We start from the raw sequence: 19778 nt of genomic DNA on the forward strand, positions 1-19778 counted from the left end.
GAGAGGAGGCGCGTGGATAGAAGGGTCGGCGACTAAACACGTAGCCCCATTTAAATCGCCTATGGCCTGCTGACAATGCCGCGGTGATTGCGACAGATGCGTGGTCGCGCGTGTCCCTTTAAAAGGACGTTTTCGCAGCCCTCGTGCAGGGCTCCTCGTTCACCGATGGCCCCAACGGCGAGGGCGCTCATTCACCGCTGAAAAACGAACACAGGTGCGTGCCACCGGGGTTCCCCATTGACGCTGGCGACCCGTCTCTTTCTCTTTCTCCCTCGTCTCCCTTCCTTTCACGGTCTCCTCTCTACACCAGTCCAGATGCGTCGGCGGCGTAACGCTCCCGCGGGCGCAAAACACGGGGGCGCCCCGTTCTCGTCGAGCACCGGCGTCCCGTCGCCGCATCTGCGGCCCCGACACGGCCCACGGCGATTCGTAACCGGATCGAAGGTAAACTTAGTATTCTCGTGGCGTACCGCTCGAGTGCCTGGGATTCCAGGCTTCCAGCTCTGGCCGTGCGGATCGGCCAATTTACGAGATCTCGCGCGCGGCTCGTTTTCTGCCTCGTCTCGTATCACGTAGCGATACCTACACAGCTATTAAAAACGCGGTCGCCGCTGCTTTCACTTCTTCTAATTCTACGCCGATTGAATATTTACGAAATGAGGGGAGTTTCATAGGGCGAGAGAGTGACGTAACGATATGGTTTTGGGTATACTGTCGAGGCTCGATAATTCGGGCCTCTATACTCGCGACATTCAACCGGCAAGAATTTTTTGCTACATGTAGCATCGGGTACCGAGGTGAGGAATAAATGTTAGGAAATAAAAGAAATAGTAGAATTGCTTTTGAAATAACATAGTCGCTCATCTATGATCCTTCGTACAATCATCTGCTTTGTCAGAGCTACTCTTCCTTTAAATTGTCAGAAGAAAGTGACAATAGCTATCTTGAACCAAATATGGTATACTTTTTAATGTGCCGCAGAATTTTAACAATTACTTTATGTGTGCTGTGAAATGAAAAATGTTGATAATCAATATACTATATGCTACAATGAACGAACACAAATTATTTAGCTTGACTCAAATAACTCTACTTTACCCTACATATTGCAGCGGTTCAGGAAGTCAGCTCTGTTTTGGACTGGTTGTTCTTTTAGCGCTGGAATGTCGAGGATGTTGGTATCCGAGAGACAGAAGTACGCGTTAGAGGTGTGGCTGAGGAGGTTTCGTTGGATACTAATGAGATGAGATATTCTAACGAGAGGAAAGTCCAGAGACAGAATGAAAGAGAAAGGTAGGACGAGTCTCCGTAGCAAGGAGAATGACAATTATTTCAGCATCCCTGGAAACTCGCAGATGCCAAAGAAATTCCAGAGTATCTTCTGCGCGCTCTTGTACGCTTGCTTCTACGCAGTTTAAACACGCTGCTGCATTTCTAAACTAGTACTTAAGAATCTAAGATATTCTTGAGAAGGCCGCGCTCGTCGAAGAACCTTCAGATTAAGATCAAGAAAGTCCTTCGAGATATATTTTTGATAAACCTGTTCTACTTTTTATTGATGAAATCTTTTTTCTGTCTGTTACTGCAATTTTTTTAATGTCCTTGCATTGCTGTTTTAGTACTGAGACTCATTTTTTGCGCTGCTCTTTTTCTAACCATGGCTTCCTTTTAAATATTCTTGTGTTACTCTTTATACCTGGAACTCTCTCTCCACAGTCCTCACGTTGTTTTTTATTTCTGGAATTTCTCATATGCTTTTTTCTTATTTCTACGACACTACATTCTCTTTAAAATACTAAGTGATTAATCAGTGGCCCTGGCATTAAAATTAATATGTACATCTCTCAAACAAACAAAAAAATGAATCCTTAGAGCTTGGCAAAATCCTGTAAGGTATGCCTTACCTTTAAACAAAGATTCAATCACTATTGAGAAAGGTAGATAATATTACGCTTATAGTATTATAATTCGAGTCCTCCTTTATATCTACACCGAGTCCTAACACATACAAAATTACACATTGCCTCCGGCTAGCTGAATCTAACGTCTAACATCCATTACAATGAAAAGGCGCGTAACGAGCCCCGCCTGTGTGCAATCGAAGCGCGGGATAAAGATATATGTAGTTCGCGTAGATCGTAGTCGTAGATCGATCGAAGGGGGCGTGCGAGGAATCAATGGCAGCCGCGTAACTTAATCCATTTTGACGCGGCGAGGCCTGAAGCGCAATCTGTCGGATCTCTCGATCGGAACCGGGCATTTGACGGCCTTCGATATTGGGTCCCGATTGGAAACTCGATCGAGGATGGCTACTCCAAGCTCGCGACTTGCAAACAGAACATCGGAAACGCGGGCTTAGGAAGAGGGGCCCCGGTAATATCTGGCGGGTCGATCTGTGATCGTATCGGCGGCGGTGGTACGATCCAGCTTGGCAAACAGGAATCGCGATACCCGGGGGCCGGCGTCGCGGCACAAAGCTCAAAACCGCGATTTATATTTATCGTATATATCCAAGCTTGTAGAATCCGTCGTGAATTTTATCGCCGGCTCATCGCCGCCGGTGAGTTCGATAAATTTTCCACGAGGCTCTACGTGACCGCTGTCTTCGATCGTTATTCCCTCCGCGATCGAGCAATTTCGATTATTAAGTCCGGCTACTATTTAAGGTCATAGAACAGGTAGCCCTGTAAAGGAAGTAGATCCCGTTGCCTGATCATGAACGTGTAGTTTCTACTTCGGATAATTGTACCGAATATTCCTGCACGTAGTTATCCTTCCAACATGTGGAACAATGTGTTAACAATGTTGCTGTTGATTGCTTCTCGTTACACACGTTTTATGCGTACGAATAATTTTTGGAAAAAATCTATCATGTATAAAGAACATAGGGGGAGATAGGTAGGTACAAGTAGTTTCTTGTAGGAGAGCGATTTTAAAATATAATTTTGTTGATACGATACCGAGTCCAAATGTAGGATAATCAGCTGCTAGAAGTGCTAGTTGATGGTATAAAACCGGCTTCACTCCTATCTTGTATGCTACTTATTATATCAAAATTATTTGTATCTACTTACAAGCTATTTGAATACTTTCACGCATATGTTTTTATTAACAAAAGCTGCTTCGAAGAGATTAATATAGATACTAACCAATTTTACGTTAGCAGAACTACCTTTTTACTTTATCTTCCTCGTGAACGTTTTAAAAAATATCTATTCCAATCTACAATTTACGTCTTTCAATTTACAGGCTTCTTCTCTTCTTTAATTGTGTCATATTAAAACATTTACTCCTTTTTATTACCTTTTTTTAGTTTAGAACTCCTTCCGAGCATCTTCCTGTTAGTACGATAAAATCAACCACGAATCAATGGTAGTTAATTTAATTATGTCGTATTAGAACACTTTCCTTTTTATTAATTTATTTCGGCTTAGAACTATTTTCGAGCATCTTCATATTAGTACGGTAAACTCAACCAAAAATCAACGGTAGATAGTACCGCTGACTCGGTGGTATCTGGCGACTCGATCCGCGATCGTATCGAGGCACGAAGCATTCCGTATGGCAAACGGGAGCCGTGATATCAAGCGTTGCTCGAAAGCACACGGTGAACCTCTGTTATTACACCGCGGCCAACAGCGCCGGCGAATGTTTGCCTTAAGGCGTCCGCTGCTTTTCCTCCTTTTTACGTCATTCTCTCGAGCCGTTGAGAATCCGCTCGATCTTAACTCGATGATACTTACAAAGTGCCCTTCGGTGCTACGTGCACCTGTATAAATTAGCAATTAATTCGGATATTGATTTATTTCGTTCAGTTTGTAGAAGCTTAACAAAAGTTCGAAAACAGCGAGAGATAACTTCCACACATTTATCAATATCGCGTCTCTGGTTCTTTCCAACGAACCTATATCATACGCGAATAACAGTGGTGATTTATAATAAAGTCTATTCTGAATATTTTGTAAATTTTTATAGACCAGTATCACTCATGTGTGGCACGTTATATAATTCATATATTCGGTTTGTCTATTTACTACGTTTCATGCATACACGTAGGCATACAACAGAAAGAAAGTAATTTTTCATTTTGAAAGTGAGACAAAATCAATTTCATTAAATCAAAACTTTCTGTATCTGTAAGATACATATACAGATTTTAGATCGTATAGACTCTAGATCTATGGAATCGAGAATTTAATATGCGTAATGAAACAGCGAAAAAATATTTAATAACGAAACGAAAAAAAGGTTAGTACATTGATTTATGTGATTTTATTCCGTTCAAACGATTATGCATTTCTAAGACCAGTGATTAGTCCTATTAAGCAAAACGTTTCGATTCTACTCCCGTATCCTAGGCTTTCCTAAACAGCAATAATATCCTACACACGAGTGAAAATTAAATGACTATCAGGCAATAGTCTTCCCTTTAGCAATTCTCACGCGTGCTCACCAGGAGAACAGTTGCTCGTTTGTGCTCGTACTGTCGGACACGCATAACAGCGTGCAGTTACCGGTGCATGGGCGTAGGTTGACGGGTAAACCGATAATCAGCACATCCAGCGAACGACTGGTGCACCTATTAAGACTCAATAACGACAGGTAATAGCTCAGGTGTTACGAAGGATGAGCCGATGGCTTCTCCACGTGGAGAAAACGATCGACGACGACCGACGGCTCGAACAGTGTGGGAAGCAAATTCAGATACAGTAGTGAATTTCGTTGCATGACTGGCGTGACTAAGCTTCGCCTTTCAGCCGCGACCGCGCGCCGAGTTCTATCATCGGCGAGAAAACGGAAATCCGTGTGTGTGGCCTCCGTCGTCCCGGAATTTCACGGTACTCCGGACTTAAAACGATCACGACCCACCGCCGCCGTTCTTTCCATCTTGTCGTCTGTTAGATACCTGGCTTCGTTAGAACGTCGTTTGCGGAAACTTCAATTAAACGAGGTGACGAGGGAAAAAGTTTTCCAGAATGTTTGTTTTCTGTTTAAATCAGTGGTAGTTGAGTTTGTTGATTTGTAGAGTAGCGAGGCTGTAAGTAGGTTCATCCCTCGTATTTTCTGCTGCTGCTGCGTTCACGAGCTCACAAAAATATTCGAATATCTGTACATATTTTTTGTGAACACGTTATGTGTGTTATGTGGAACATTTTGATAGTCAGCTCTGTTATGAGACTAGATTACCGTGATTATTTTAGTAAAGTCTAAAAGAAGTCTAAAAGGGTATGTTGAAATTACAAATATATTTACTTTATCTTCAACCTTGTTAATTCTTCTCTGAAATACTCATTGCCAAAACTGTTTTGCAATATTTTTCCATTTATCTTTAACAGTTTCTTTTTAACAAATCTCTTCCCTGCGATTCACATACCTTTTCCGCTTAAAATATCATCCACATTCATCTCAACTCACACGCTGGAACAATTCTCATCGAAGCTTACACTGCACGATGTTACTCAGCCGAAAAATACAATATTCATGTCTTCCACGAAAGTTGCAGCGTTCCGCCGTTCTATAACAGTAGAAAATGAAGAGATCGACGCCTACGTTTCAACACATCCCACGTCCCTGTCGTAACGTATATACGACCTACCTTCCTGCTCCCGTAACGAGGCAGGGCGTCCCATAGCGATGTCACCGAAGAATATTCTTTATCCCTGCAAACCCGTCCCGTTATTATTTCTACGATCTCTCGAAGAGAACCTCCTCGCACTCGTTTGCTCTCTTGCCAAGCGGTTCAGTGCGGGTCAATCGTCGCTGGTAACGAGCGACAGCAATACAATTAACGCGCGTGCACAAGCGTAAAGGAAGGAGCCGGTTTCGCCCGTTGCCGTTAATTATCACGGCGTCGCTTATCAGCGTGCATTGCCGCGTTATCGCGGATCGCGATCGGTGACTCGTACGTTCGCTCTGTTTACTGCGTCCGCCTGGTGTCCGCTTTCCCGCACGATTCCACCCTGCCACTAACGGGGCGATGCCGCACGTTTGTAATCTCCTGGACGCTCACGCCTCGCCCTACGCCGCGATGCCAGAGAGAGGAAGCTGGAAAACCGCGCCTTTTCAAGCCATGCGTAATTAGAGATTCGTGTCGCTCCTTTGTGAAACCCGCTCTGCTTTGTAATTACCAGCGTTGCACAGGGTATTGAGGGGGTAGGAGGAGGCGCACGAAAACCACAACTATTCGCGACATGAGCGAAGACATTGTATGCCGGAGAGTAATTAGAGAATTCTGCTGGATTCTAGGGTTGAATGAGTAACTGTATTCGCTTGATTCGCCGTGGAATTGCTGGGAAATGGGAATATCGGAATTTTACTCTATACGCGAAAAAATTAAAGAAATCAACACTTTTTATTAATTTCTTAATTTCTTTACGTAATATACGTGAGTATAATATTCAATTTTGAAGAACGAATAACAAAGAGATGATTTCTACATGTTCGTTAGTTGCAAGAAAGGCGGCTAAATAATGGGGGGAAAAAGACAGTTTCGATTAATGAAATTAATCCATATGACTTTTGTAGAATTTAATTGTAGCGTAAGTAATGCGGTGACGATTGTTGAAACAGTTTGAAAATGTAGTTTAATCCTGGTACATCGATTGCGTCGTTTTCGACCCAGTATTCTTGTATTAATAGAAAATTACGAATTAAAACAAGAAATTACGAATTATATTCTTACTTTTTAGTTTTTGTGCTACAGTTTTTTCTTAGAATGCCATACAGAAATTTTTTTTGTATAAACGAGAGGATAATTGAGATATAAAAATTCGAAACAATTGTTCCTTCGTAGAGAGATAATCTTAAATCATGAGATAGTGTATACACAAGCAGTCTGACCTTTCCTCCAAAGATTTCTTGGAAAGACATTTCACAGAAAGTAGAACATTACGATTATATTCGGGCTAAAAAAGGAGTAAGTAGCAACGTAGCTAACGATAATTTAGCAGAAATTAAAGACAAGGTTTAGAAAATCCTCGTAAGAAGAATCCTTAGGTTTCTACTTGGTCATCTCTCAGTCCTTTCTTCGAACGGAAGTAATCAACGTCGCGAGATCACTCATAATCAGCCCGATTTTTCCTCGAAAGGTGACATTTCTTCGAATATTAACATCACATCCAGAATGATAATGCAACTATGTAAGTGTAATGCGAGGGAAGTCGGAGATAAAATTTAAAGATCCTCATAAGAATCTTCTCTTATACTCGATCGTCTGTGCATCTTTCTCCGAACGGAAGTAATCAACGACGCGAGATCACTCAACATGATTTTTCTTCGCGCTTGTTACGATCACGCCATAAAGAATTCGCAGATTGAAGTAGAGTCCGAACAGCCAGTCGAAAAGTTCCTAGTCACCCATCTAAGCTTCAACCATGCCCAATGCGGCCCAGCTTCAGCGATCATCCGAGAATTCATGCGTTTTCTGCATGTTAGAGCCGGCGGCGAATCGAGAAAATGATCGTCGCCGGTCGAGGGAACACTCTCACGAGTTCAACGGGAAGGGAAAGTGAAACCTTAACAGCTACTACAATCAAAGCCGAGAGGAAGCCTTTTTAAACATAGAAAACTTCATCTGTAACACCCGAAAGTCGCTTTCTCGCACCCTCTCACTATAATGATCGGTTAAATCGCTGCTTGCTTTGCACGACTCTCACGAAACTCGTGCCAAGAGCGATTCGCATACTTTTAATATCTTCTATGTCTACCTTCTATTTACCATAGGAAAATTAAAATCATCTTAATAGATTCTATAATATCTTCTGTACTTACCTTCTTATATACCGTATGAAAATTAAAATCATCTTAAAGAAGTGTATATTACACACACTCACATTATTCGCAAACAAATAGCGATGGATTTGATTTAACTTCAACAAAATAATAATCAAGTATTCAATGATAAAAAGATAGCAATAAACTTCGAACCCCTTTTATCATTTCGTATTCTACTAACTCTTTGATAATATGATAATAGGAAAGATTTCTTATATATATAGCACCAAATGTGAGAGATACGTATCTTCATTTTTTTACAGAAAATATTAATGATTCCATAACGTACGATGATACAAAATTTATAGTGCGCTATATTTAAAACTTATCTCCTCGTGCCACGTAATACGATGGGATTAAATAAATGAATCAAAATATCATCTTTGTTTGCTCTCCATAACCCAACATATTTCTACTAATAGCTCCTATCTTACCAGTAGTTGAACCCGGAAGCCAACAAGCATAGAGCGCCAGTTTATCGCAGATATTCACCCTGTTTCTCAATCTACCCCCCGTAGATACGCAGTTTCGTTTCAGTAGAAAAATACAGGTTAACTGAGAGGTTCTCTCGCGTGGTTGACGGTAACGCAAAGCAGGTGTTAAAAATAACTTAATTAATGCTTGGTAGATACCGATACGATAATTGGGCGGCACTGGTGGAAGGTAGAGAAACTATGATTAACTCGGCATCCAATTAGTTCGTATTAGGTGCAACGTCGACGATCGGCGTCTCTGTGTCCGTGTACACGGTCTCTTTTGCTCCTTTTTCTATTTAACCGGTACGTTACATGTGCACGGTGGTACAACCGGCGTCTCGACGTTAGATTGGAATTATCGGCAGATTGTTCGCGGTCCGCGAATATCCCGATAATAGCGACTCGCCATTACGTATGTATGACGGGATATCGTTCGTTCGATTTCTTGCATTCGGAAAGGCCCGCTGTGTCGGGACGCAGCCTCATTACCGTGCCACCGCGTCCCTCCGTTCCAATACGTTCGCTTTCTTGCACCTTTCCCATCGAGCGGTTTTTAAGCATCGATTTGTCCGCCGCTCCTTCGAAATCGACTTTGTTCCGCTTCGAACATGTTTGATGACATTTGAAGATGGAGAGGGGAATGTGGATATAGGTATGGATTTAAGAAACAGGGAGGTATGTTGATTATGGTCGATGAACGCTCAGGTTCTTCTTTTCAGGCTGTATTTATCAAGGAAGAGTTCTTTCAGCTATGTATTTGGTTTGAAGAGGAGAGTAAAGTACCATGTTGGTTTATGACGTTTTTAAACTAAAGTTCAATTTGTTTCCTTTTATTTGAAAAAGAAGCATTTGGAAAATAATAATGTATATAAAATAACAGTGCCATTCTGTGTTCTACAACCAACTTTCACTGACAAAGGAACAAGATATGCAAAGTGGTTCAAAAATGCTTTGGAAAGAGAAATGAAAAAAATTAGAAATTTCATTGTAATAAAATTTAAGGAATAAAGAAGTTGAACTCCAATAACAAGATAGACATTCGTATACGGTAAAAATCCAAGTTAACAAAAGTATCGCAACAAATGTATGCAATTAATTATATAATTAAAAAAGTAAAGAAACTCCATCAAAGTGTATATATAAATAAAAAAGCCTAGTTTAAACCTATACGAAGACATATCGAAAATGTACCCTTCTCTTTCTTTAATTATTTCTAATAAAAGAGGTAAAAAGCATTGTAATAATGTATATAAAAAGAATGAAAGGAAACAGTCGGCATTTCAATAGAGTGTTTATTAGCTTCTGTTTTAATTATCACTATATTACGCGATCGGAGGAACCGGTAGTCGCTGGACTTACATATGCAACAGATATTACTATTGCTCGTTCCACGGTGTTCAAGTAAAGCGTAGCCGTACAGATCCCGCATAATTGTGCAATAAATTGTTGCTTAATTGAGCGGCGAGCGTCCCTGATTTACATCGAGCTTTCACCTCTTTCATAAATCGGCCAGATACGTTGCGAAGTTGGAAAGCCATCGGTGATGTTCTCGCTTCCTTTTCATGTTCCGGAAGTTGTACTATGTCGACCCTCTGGTAATATGTGCTTTGTATTGTTGTTTAATCACAGGTGCGGCCGTAACTTTCGAGAAAACGATATTCTTTATAAATTCCGGAGAAATGCAAGTTATATACCGTGGAGACTATCTTGGATAGCAGGTACTTATTACACATAGTACACATTACATTGAGATGTTATTATAGAAAAAAATTCGTGCACTCTCCGCTTCTGTAAAGAGTCAGTCGGTTGATTTGAGAAAGATCTTTTGAGATTATATTTAAGAAATTCTTTAAACTTCTTTCTTAAATGATTTTTGTTCCTCGTTGCAAAATTAAATCAGCATCAAAATTTCTTTACGTCCCACTGCAAACATACACCATTTATTAACCTATCTCTACCAAAATGAATTTTTAAACTCATACGGACTCATACAGATATCGGTCTTTACTACTTACGTTTAACTGATTGCATAGTTACTCGAATAGAGGTCCTCGATACTGCGAAAAGTCAAAGAATGAAACATACGAAGCTTCACAAACAACGTAACATAATTCAATGCCAAAGTATGTACTCAGAAGCATCCAAGATTGATAAAAAAAGACAGGATCGTAGAAGGTCTGCGTGACAATGAAGAATATAGCTGAAAAATGAACAGAAAATGTTGGCGAAGGTTTCGCTAAAAGGAACTCGACAGGCAGCTGCACTGCGTGGCAAACCGTGGCGATCTTTCCGTGACTTTTTCTTCCCGTGACACGCGAGCTGACCCCTTTAAGAATGTTGCTCACCGGGCTCTGGCTCTCTCGGCCTTACCCGTCACGGTTATTACTTATTGCCGATCTCAAGGAGATTCGCCGTGTGCATTGTTTTATGGTGCAACGAGAGATTGGCCGGCGCGATGAAGCGATCGTGAAACGCTTGTCGCGAGAGAGCGACGTCTGCCGTGGCGAGAGGATCCCGATGACGAAGTAACTCCGACGCTCGATTGGAAACTCGTCTATTTTTGCCACGATGAAAATAATGATGACGAGAGTGCCTCGGGCGAAGTTAGCGTGGTAACTAGCTGCGGGCCACTCGAGAGCAGGCCGACAGTTGCCGCAAGGATTATTTTCGTTGCACGATCGTTCGAGAATTATCGCATTAGCGGATGGCTGATCGGTAATTGCCAGACGACGATCCCCTTGCTCGTCCATGTTAATCGGTATGGTGGCGAAGAATCGGGAGCACGATTACGAGGATGAAATTTAATCGGAGAACTTTGTGGCAGGACGGATATTTGAGAAATTATGTTTTAGATTTCTGCACAGGGGAATTTTTTATGTAGCTTTGATACGTCTTTGTGCGTTATGATTACAAGAGAATTAGTTTAGAGAGAGATTTTCTTAAAGCTTATATTTGAAAATTTGTATACTTTCGAAAAGTCTTCGTTTCGTCCCTAGCCACATAATCCTTTCAACAAATTTTCACTTTTAAGATTTACCTCAGATGACGAGTTTTTGTGTGGATTTATAAACATTTAATGAATGCATGTATCGAGTATTTTATATATACTTACACTCAAGTAACAAGCCGCGAAATGCTTTCATACCTCGTCAGCAACATTCTATTCGCAAAAAGATACCGCCTGGCATTTAAGAGGCATTTAATAATTGTCATTTACCACTGTCGCGTTTTCATCGCAACACAGACTGTAATTTTCCCGTGTACCAATGCCCGCGAAACCTGAAGCAATCACGAACTCTGTTCACGTTCGCTCCCGATGTGTCGTCCCGATGTTCCATTATCTCCTTTCCCGAAGCAACCGCAAGCAATGAAATAACACTGGCTCCGACTTCTCGATTCTGTACCATTCTCCAATTACATACATCTTTCTGTCTATCTCTCTTTCTTTCTCTTCCCAAGCCACGTTCTAACGAATATTTTCCAAACTCTCATTTCGAACAAACATTTCTTCTTTAAAAAAAACCAGGCAACCAAGAAGAAAAATCCAACGAAACCAGCTATAACTCCCTGTTTACGTCAAAAAACAGCTTCTCCCTAACTAAAAAACAAAGCAAAACGCGGTTCCATCAGCTCTGCTACTACTCGTTACCATTGTTCTCCAAAAACTAATGGCAACGAAGGATCGAACGATCGGTCCATCCGACAAATCATACGTTCCTGGTTCCCTCGAGGCAGTAGCAGATTCGTGAATGAAACCTGGCGAGTTTCAACGTTGAACGAACCCTGACCGAACCACGAATGTTCTGTTTTTGGCACGTGAGATGGACCTGGCTTCCCGTGCATCGACCTGTTCGCCATCGAGGCAAGTTGTTCGCCAATCCAATGGAATATAAGGAACGAAAAATTCAGTTCATGGCAGAAAGATCACGTCATGCTCCTCGTCTTCTACGTAGACGTCGCCATCGTCGTCATCTTTATGGACGTCGTTATCGTCCTCGTTTTCTGCGTCGACGTCGTCATCGCCCTCGTCTTTTACAAACACATCATCGTGGTAGACGTCATCATCGTCCTCATCTTTTACTTTAACGTCGTCGTGATTCTCGTCTTCTACGTCGACGTCGTCCTTGTTCCGTCAAGTATCCGGACCATGGTATCTGATTATGGTGACGGGGTACGGGTTGAATGAGGGACAAGACGGCCGGTGGAGCGATAATACGGCAGTTAGTATGCGGCAGGTACTGTTACTTAATGTTAATGCCTCTGGACCCCATTGATACTTGTGTACGCGACGGAACGAAGAACAGATTCCAGCTACGAAACGGAGAAGTCCGCCACGGATGCGTCCCCTTCTCCGCTACACCGGCAAACACCGGGGTGGTGCACGAAGAAGCCGACTCAGGAATGCTACGAGTCCTGATCCGGTGTACAGTCCGGGTCCGTTCCAACCTGTCCGGCATGTACCACCGTGCAGTCGAGTCGAGGGGGCAAGAAGGAGAGCCCGCGACGAGGGATCGGCGAAGGATGAACGAGGGGCAGGGAAGAAGAGGGAAGAAATCGCTTTATCGCGCCACCGTGGCCCCCTCGCGGAGTAGCTCCAGCCAGCTCTCCGCGGAAAAATTGCAAAGCTCACCAGTTTTGCTTCCATAGTTCGCGGAATTTATACTTCTGTGGGTTGAATAGAACCACTGCGATGATTCATAAACGATCGTATTTTGATATTTTATTAATGCGACCTGTTTTTAGGTTTGTTTTTACGTCCGAGCATTGGGTATTTATGCGACGCGTTTTGTGAAGGATGAATTGGTTTACGAAGATCTCTAACCCGTTTTTGAGTTAAAAGCTTTAGAAAAATTGAGGAAGATGTGAGGTTTGCTTTTGGAATTATTGATATTTGGATTTCTATGCTTTGGAAATTGGAATCCTGGTGATATTAATGTTTTGATAGTGGAAGATTCTTATTTTCATCTGCTACGATTTAATTCTTGCCTAATAGATTTAGTAGAAGAAACGAATCATTTTATGTCGTAGTGGGTTTCGTGGTTCTTTAGCGGTTCACATTGATCCCACGGGATAATTACGAAACCCTGAAGTATTGCTTCTAAAAGGCGAGGAATTTATATTTTCTCAGTTTCCATAAAAATTGTACATTTCTTGAAAAATTACACCTTCTATACACGATTAAACGAAGTTTATAACACTGTAGCGTCTATAGTGCATTATAGGATCCATGCTTCTTCGCAAAGCTCTTGCGATCAGTGTACGCTACCAGTTCCACATTTCTCACAATTATTTGTATTTCTCTAACTCCAATTAAAATGACAAAATTTCCAATTATTCACTGACAATTCTGATATAATAAATACTCAATTACCAAAACACTCGTAACTTTATTTCTGATATTTAATTAATTGCTCCATATTCGACGATATATTGCACAGTACAACCATCGGTATGCGATCCGAGTCTTTTGTCTTAATCCTTTCTTACCGAGTTATCTCTGACCGTGTATTGTGCAAAGCCCGTTGGCGATAATTAACCCAGCGTTGGTCGATCGATCTCGAGACCACAATAGAACGAGCTCTTTTACCGACCCATTACCTGTTCGCAGTATTTTAATAAGGTCGGGGATGTCTTTATTACGCGGACACCTAGGAGGCCTGAGGATCTATGAGCGCCGCGCCGGCCGTAGTCCTCGTTCCCGGGCATTCCTGTTTCGCGTCACGTAGATCCGTTTAATCTACGCAGGTATAAATCAGGTTGATTTCTTAAATGAGGCAACACCAGGCTCAACATCTTCGAATTAACCTTGTACGCCGTGACATCATCTTGTATATTTCTTTCCTGGCTTTTTAATGGCGTCGAATAATTCACTCGGAAAGGGCGACGAGTGAAAAGAACAACGAAAACGACCGGGAGGGCGGGGAACACGTAGGAAAAAGAAAAGGAACGAGAGGGTAAGAAAGACGATGGTGAAAGGAAGAAGAAAGGCAGAGCGAGCAAGACGGAATTCGAAAGACGGAAACGTTGAGGAAAAGATACGATGGAACGAAAGAAAGAGAGGAGAGTAAAAGGAAGGGGCGGTTAGAGGAGGCAGACGATGGTTTGGTCATACTTCGCCGGAAGAAATTTTTATGGGGGCCCATCTACGAGCTGCGAGCTCTCGACGGGAACGCCTGGAATTTTTAGATCCATTCCAGCTCACTCGTAAAACCGCACGCGCCGTAATTAAAAGCCACGGCGATCGCAGGATCTTCGCGTTTAGTGTCGCGGACATTTTCATTATTGCCAGTTACCTTCTCGGACAGATACGGCCGGAAATACAATAAAATGACCGGGAGACGCAGGGTACGTGCAACGAATGCGGCCGTAATGAACGAACTTATCGAGCATGAAACCGATATTTATTGTATATTCCTTTGTACCGTTGCCAATTGACTAATTAGTAGCAGATAAAAAACGCTTAATGTGTATACATTGGTCAGAAGAGTCTAAATAATTACCAGGTTCGGCTGCGAAAAGCTCGTAAATGATTCGTGCACAGAGGATCCACGTAACCCTCGTTCGTGATCATTCTTCATACTCCATAAAACAAAGCAACTAATGGAACAACTTCTAATGCAAGTTCACGAATTCTCCCTTACGATTATGTCAAGCTATCCGAGTACTGAGCCGCAAAAGGGGTAAGCACCGTGGACACGGTAACGAAGGGGGTTTCGCCGTGCGCCCGTGACGAGGGAAGAAAAAGTAGAAAGCACGGAGAGAGAAAAAAAAGTCGAGACGAGAAGAGACCGGTGAAAGATATCGATGAAGAAAGACACGGATCGAAGGCGAAAAGACAGAAGAAGGATGGCAACCGAACAGGCAGCCGGGAACCAGGGAAAAAGCCAGAGTGGAAGAAGGACGGGCTGACGAAGATTCTCGAAGGATGGAACTATGGAAGCAAAAACAGAAACCAGTCTCACTGGCTCAAGGCTGCCTACCCCAGAGAGTATCTGGCTTCGGTGCAGAGGCAACAGCTCGAGCCTCGGCTACCTGGTCTGCCCGTGAGTACCTGTCTGCCTTTACCTCCGATTTTCTTCCTTCTTCTCCTTGTACATCACTCTTCCTCTTTCTACTCCTTCTTCCCTTCTCCCTTCGTCCTCTGCTTCGTCCTCTTCTTCGTCTCGATCCTTCTCATCCCTTCCTTTCTCTCTCCACACGAGTCAGCTCTCGTCCAAGGGGGGCCCTCCATCACGCTGCTACCACCTTTATCCTTGGTCCGTAGCACACCGATACGCGGAGTCGTTTCACGCAAATTCACCGGGAACGCCTTCGTCGAGCGCGTATGCCCGAACTCGTTCCCCCGTTAAAACCGTGACGCATCGTTGGACCGGTCGAAGCCAGCATATCGCGCGGGTATCGTCCTCTTTGATCCTTCGACTTGGCGAAAGGACCCAGAGACCCCTCCGTCCACGCTCGACTTCGATTCTTTCCACGTAATTATACGTGCTTCGTTCCCGTTCTTCCTCGATAACATATACCCGGTTACACACCCTGAACCATCGCCGATTCCACCGACTGGTCGTACCTCCAGGAACAACCGATCCGAAAGTCACACGCACGCACGGCCACCAGTAGAACGAGCAGGACGAAGAAGCAGAACTAATTAAGAAAGACGCGATAAATCCGAGGACAGAACGATAGTAAAAGGGCTGGAAGGACCGTTAAGATGGATATTAGGCTGTGGATGAACGAGCGACGCGAAGTATCGCCGATGAATCGATTTCACGCGCACGCCTGGACACCGCGCTAATGGCGTCCTGTCCGCCGGCGAATCGGCGCCCGGCTATGACACGCGAAATGATAAGTCCTTGATGCGCCGTGGCGAATCGCGATAATTCGAAACTGATGACTCGCCGCGGGAACCGGCATTCGAGCCGGTGGCGATTGATAACGCGACGAAGCGACCATCGATTTGCCGCGGAAAATTAGCATCCGCGCCTATACTACGCCGATGACGCGTTCCAATCGACGACAATTTCGCGGTACCATGGAAATTGTGTTATTTAATGGAGCCAGGGAAGATTCAGTGGGAATCATCGGGCAATTGATGGTATCGGATGTACGATTTCTCTGATCAATTTATTTGTCTTCGCGATTTTTTTAGTGCTTGATAATGTTTGCCTAGTCATTTCATTTTCTGTAACGCCACGTGATTTTGAAGTCACGTATTCGCGTATCCGTACTTTTTTAATTTAGTTTTACTTGTTCGTCACTGATTTACTAAATGATTTATTTGTATTTAACTAATTATTCGGAACTATGCTTCACATTAAATTTAGATATACGTAATTCAGATTAGAGTTTCTGACAAGTATATTCCAGTTATAGAAGATTGACTTATTAAACTTAGTGCAGGTCACGACGATTGTCTCGGTTTAATTAATTTTAGTCTGTTTCAAAATATAATTTATTATACATATAACCGAATACATGGTAGGTGATTCTTAAGCATACAGTTCAGGACAACGTTACAACTCAGCACAAAATGGTTTAACAACGCAAATGACTCGACTAAAGAAAATTGCTTTCACTCTCGATTCTCTACAAAGACTAACCCATTCAAAGATTACCCATATTCATATTTCCCACATAGTATGTATATTCCAATGCTCGTATATTTTCTTTTTCTTTATCTCAATTCAGATAAATTACAAAATCTTCGATGGCGATGTACTCTTCTTCTTCAAACATTGTATGTCACTCGTTATAAACAAACTAAACACGCAATTTTCAGAAGCTGCGCGTAAACTGCCGAATGCGTAATGGGGTCCGTAAAACGGCCGCATAATGCGCTGATTTTTATTCGGTAAGTATCTGACTACCACTACCTACTCTTTATAGACATTCCTATCAAATTGTATATTCTTTTATTTCATATGCAAATTCTCGCTATCAACGTTCCCACAATATATCGATTAGGCAGCAAATTTACGAGCAAATTATCCACCGCCAGTTACTTACGTAGCAAGTTCAAAGCAGCGACGATAAATGTGTCTTTAACGCTTCGTTAAGGCAGGATATAAATGATAATCGGTAGCCGTTACTTGAAAATAACGAGAGGCTAAAGGTGGTAGCAGTGGATCGATTTCCTCGTTGCTCGTGGTCAAGCAAAAATTCAGCCAGCATCCTTACGAAACCGACGCGACTTCGTAACACAGAAAATTCCCGTTTCTTCCAGCGGCAACCGTGGCGAAGAATGTGAACTCGTTATTTCAACGATCAGACTGTGTCCTGCGCGACGCGAGACCCACCACATTCCATCATGTATCCACTGTTTGCTTTGTCATTCTTGCTTGAACAACGAATTTACCCTTATTTTACGTTTCGTGCAGTGTAAATAACGTAAGGGATAACGTGGATCAATAATTGTGTCATCAATGGAAGTAGACACTATATCTTGATAGGAAAATAAATGAAGTAGAAGATGATAAAAATACTCGTTTTATGTTTAAAGTCTACAGGAGAAGAATGTGCTAAGTCATATTTCCTATTTTTTTACGAGCATAGCTGACCAATAATAACCCCTTATTTAGTTTTGCCGCTAAACACGTATCTTTCCATTCTCTTCCAAATTTTGAAAATGTCTTTAATATCGCAACACAGAAATTATTTGGCTTCTACAAAACTTCGTTAACTTGCCAGCTATTTTTAAAAGATTACTTAAAATACCTTTGAACCTAATAGGTTGTTCCATTTTCAATTGTGTCGTATTAAAATTCCTTTGTTTAATCATAACAAACATGTAACAATTCTGTTGCATATTCTTCTCCCGTAACTTTCGTTTATATGGTATATGATACTGCTACGCTAACACTTCGTAGCTTTTGCATTTGCAAAGATGAGAACAATTTACCCACCTTTACCGATCTCCAATTTCACCCCTACAGACAGTTTGAAACTCAAAATCGATCCAGTTAAACATCCTCGTCTTTACCCTTTGCTCATTCCATTTTCCTCTTTTTTCCCGACAATCGCGCGCATATTCTCACGAACGGAGCAGGCAATCTCCCTGTGCCCCACCCTCCGTACTGTCCATCGACGACAACGTCCCACTTAGAGGCCGGTATAACAAACTGCCTCCGCAGAAACGTACGCAGCTAGTCCGGTCGAGCAGCCAGCCAGTCGCGTTGTAATCGCGGAATAATTGAATCCGCGCTCACCACGCACCGATCTCCTCTACTCTGCTCTGTCTATCCACCTGTTCAACCTCGAGTCACTGCGCTGTTCCCTTCCATCCTGCGACACGGGACGAAGAAAGAGAGGAGGAAAGAGAGAAAGAAAGAGAGATAGAGGCTTTATTTATAAACGCCTGCAGCTACCGGCATAAACGCGGCGAGGACTGCATTCATAAAGGCCGCCTCCGGCTGCCGCCAGCTTTCCTAGACCAGGTCCGCGTGCTGTTGTTGTTGTTGTCCCGGTCCCCGGCAGTCGCTGGCGACGCTGGTGGCGCTGGCACCGTGCTCGGTGCAACCAACGACCCCGTTTACATCGGCTCCGGTCTGCTCGGGCCCCAGGGCACGCTACCTCGCTTACTCGAACTCAAACGATCCCCTTTTTGTCTCCCCCTCCCACTCTTCACCTTACCGCTTTCACCTCACTGTATCTTGCTCTCTCTCTTTTTCTCTTTCCTTGTTTATTCTCCTACGCCCGCAACCACCTTCTCTTCTCCTCTCGATTCTAAACGCCGCCGCCGCGAGATTAATGCCGTATCCTCCACGATTTCCGAGCTCGTCCCCCGAGGCCCGCTTCCGGAGATCGTTTTTCTCTGTTGGATCCTCAACAGGAAGTGTTTGTATATCGTGGGGTTAGAGAGGCAACCTGGGTGATATTCGGGCATTACAAATTGCTCGGAGGAGGAATGATGAAGGTATTGCTTGTTGATCTGTGGTGAGGCTACTGCGGCATTGGAGAGGGTTAGCTATAGACAGTGGTGATTAGTGGTTAGGAGTGTGCGGCGTCAAGGTTTCAGTAGGTAGAAGTGTGTTTGTGGGATTTTTGTTACTGAAAAATCGTAATTTATTTGTTGCGTGAAATTTCGTGCAGTTGTTTTTTGATGTATTACTGCTGGCATGTAATATCGCAATATATTTCTTCGTTGTTAAAGTAGAGTAGGCCAATTGTCAGTGACTCGAGGAAAAAACAGAGAATTTCTCGTACTCATTTTTTAACAACGATGAATGATACAGATCTTAAAATTCCCATCCTTGCCTCGCTTGCAAAAACTTGCAATCTTCTACTTTAATAGCTCCGTAAAATGAATATTACCAGCTGCGAATATATTAATAATTCATACCGTGTTGTCGTCAAAAATATATTAACTGATACTAAATTTTGATTAACAGCCCGTTCGTACGTTTTGCGAAGCGTAATCAAATTAACGTACAATCTTTCCATCGTTAAATTAATGTACAAGCAACTGGTAATGGAATTAAAACACAGTAAACATGAAAGGAATCGTGCTCGTTAAAAAGTCTACCCATAAATCAG

Source organism: Bombus flavifrons, chromosome 13 (genome assembly GCF_040668555.2).
Source record: "Bombus flavifrons isolate JBK064 chromosome 13, iyBomFlav1_principal, whole genome shotgun sequence".
NCBI lineage: Eukaryota > Metazoa > Arthropoda > Insecta > Hymenoptera > Apidae > Bombus > Bombus flavifrons.